The following is a 2,868-nucleotide window of genomic DNA, read 5'->3' as shown; positions in this document are numbered from 1 at the left end:
ACAGGCAATCTCAAGAGAGACCCTTCCCATACATCCCCAAACCAGGGCCATTGCTCTAAAATATGTTCTTTATTGCTTTATTGGGGTGAAGGAGGTGTGTTTCAAGCGTTCCAGGTAAGGATGAAAATATTCCTGGAACATGTTAAACCTAATGAACCACCAGTTTAATGAAGGGTAGAAGAGAGTATAATGCTGTAGGAATTGGAGTCAAGATAAGCATTTTGTAGGGAAAGGAGAGAGTGCAAATAGACATTTAGGAGGCCCTTAGAAGGTGGCATGAGAAAAGGAACTCTGCATTTGGAACAAGACCTCATTTTATGTCCTGGATCTCTCTCTCTTTATATTCATTTGACAATGTTTCTTTACATATTCATTCCTTAGTTTCCACATTTGTAAATGGATCACAGAGTGTCTGCCACCAGATTGTTGTGAAGTTTAAATATGATAATATATGTAAAAGCACATAGCACAGTGCCTGACACCAAGTTATTCTCTGTTCATTCATTCATTCATTCAATAAATATTCATTGTCAGGCACTGGGCAAGGGACCAAGCATGCGTTGGAGGATACCACAATGTCCCCTCATGGGGCTTAGAGGTACGTGGAGAAGACAGAGAAGAATCATGTAATCATAGACATAAAAGCATAAGTAAATATATAATTACAAATGGAAATAAGTAGTGTAAGCAAACATAAAGTAGATACCTTATCTTGTTTTGAGGATTAAGAAGCACTTTCCCAAAGAAATGATGTTTAAGCTAAGCTCTGAAGAAATTAACTTAGTGTGAGGTGAGGAGGAGATATGGATGTAGAACAAAGAATACGATTCCCTCTTATGAAGGAAACTTTTAGTTATGATATTAACTCAATTTAAATTAGCATAGATCAAAAGAGTGTACTGACTCATGTAATTGAGAAGCCCAAGTACTGACAATAGCTTTCAGCACTGGCCCGAAAGCATGTTCCCAGTCATCTGTTTCTTTTCATCATTTCTTGACTTACTTCTCTGCATTAGCTCTATCTCAGGTAGACTTTCTCTGCATGGTAGAAAAGACTTGCACTAGAGGCAGCCCTAAGAGCTCTTTCCTCAGAAGACAAGAAGTCTTTCTTCTCCTAGGTTTCACATTAAATGTCTGAATAGGGCTCTCACTGACTCACACTTTGGATATAATGCCCAACTCTGAACCAGTCACTGGAGTACTCTGATGTGCCAGGTTGGGTCGCTTGTTCCTCCCGTGTAGAAAAGATGGAACTAAGTGAGAGATAACCCACCAGATCAGGGAGAGGCATTTCTGAAAGCAAAGACCGGATGGAGGGAAGGAGGAGGGAACCTAATAAATATCCACTGCAGGTAGATTTACAGGATGTTAAACATTTTGGTCTTTACCATAAGAGCAATGGGAAACAAGGCAAGGATTTTAAAGAAGGATGAAGTCAAATAATCATATTTGTGCTTTGATAGAAATCACCCTAGCTGCAATGCAGACGATAAATTAGAGGGGACATAGTAGATGTGGAGAGACTAGTTAAGCTCTTTCAGGCTGGAGATGATGATAAAACTAGAGTGGTGAAAACATAGCTATAAATAAGGAAGTAGAATAAAAATATTTAGGGACAAAACCAACAAGCAGCTGAAGATGAATTGGGAGTAGGAAAGTGAAAGGGGAAAAAGAGAACCGGCTTATGAGGCAGACCAAGAATGTGATCTTGAACATGTTCAGGTTGGGGTACCTTGGAGACATCCAAGTGGAAATGATGAATAGGAAGTTGGATGTATATGTATAGAGTTCATAGAAGCAATACAGGCCGGAGATGTAATTTTGGAAGATATTTATCAATTGCTGGTAGTCAAAGCCATGAGTATAGATGAGATTGACTAGAGTGATACAAGGCCTATAACTGAGCCTAGAGGAAATGCAATGCAATAAGTAAATGTATGCACAGTTTGGGCCAGGGTCAGATTGGTCCTACTCATTTACTCAGATTCCCATTTTTCTCTTCTTAGTTGCACGTCTTTCTGTTCTATACACTCACCTACAGCATGCATCCTAATTTGACCCTTTTAATGGGAATGTTTTCACAGATTATTTTAAATTGCTGTATGAACAACAAATTACAAAGATTGAATATACACGTATAGAGGTTATTGTTGTAATCAAACAAAGTTTGCAACGGAGTTAATCAGGTGCACATTTTAATGCTATGCATAATTTTTATTATGCTGCATACAAATTAGTCTTAACTGGCAGGCAGTTCACAAAAATGACTATAATCAGCATTACTATTACAGCCAAAGCAAATTAAATTTTTAGTTTTTTTCTTTTTACTTCATTAGTTCTCAATATTTGTCATCTTTGTTACTGTTGACCTTTTTTCATGTGTATTTTTCTACCACACACAGGTATATATGCACACACACACACGCACACACCCTAAGTATTATTCATCAGTGACTACGATTACCTTGTTACTGGCACTCTCTTATAACAGTATAATAGGTTAGGCTAGGTTGAAGTAAGATAACAAACAACCCAAATCATAGTGGCTTGCAAAAGAAGTTTATTCATTGGTAAATAGATAGATAGGGACCCAGGCTAATGAAGAAGTCTCTGTTCTGGATCAGTACTGGTCTTTGTGGCAGAAGAAACAGAGAAAGAACATGGATTACCATATGCTAGCCTCTCGAGATTATTTTCAGAAATGACACCAACCACTTCCACTCATTTCATTTACCAACACAAGTTGCATGAGTGGCAGTGGGGCAAGGAAGGTAATGCCTTCCCAGGAAAAGCAGCAAATGTTGTGAAAAATAGTACAGTCTATTATCACCCCACTTCTGTAACTAATCCTTTGAGCCCTCACTCTGA

Source organism: Balaenoptera acutorostrata, chromosome 9, assembly GCF_949987535.1.
Source record: "Balaenoptera acutorostrata chromosome 9, mBalAcu1.1, whole genome shotgun sequence".
Taxonomy (NCBI): Eukaryota; Metazoa; Chordata; class Mammalia; order Artiodactyla; family Balaenopteridae; genus Balaenoptera; species Balaenoptera acutorostrata.
The sequence above is the reverse complement of the archived record's forward strand: the minus strand, read 5'-3'. Positions refer to the sequence as shown.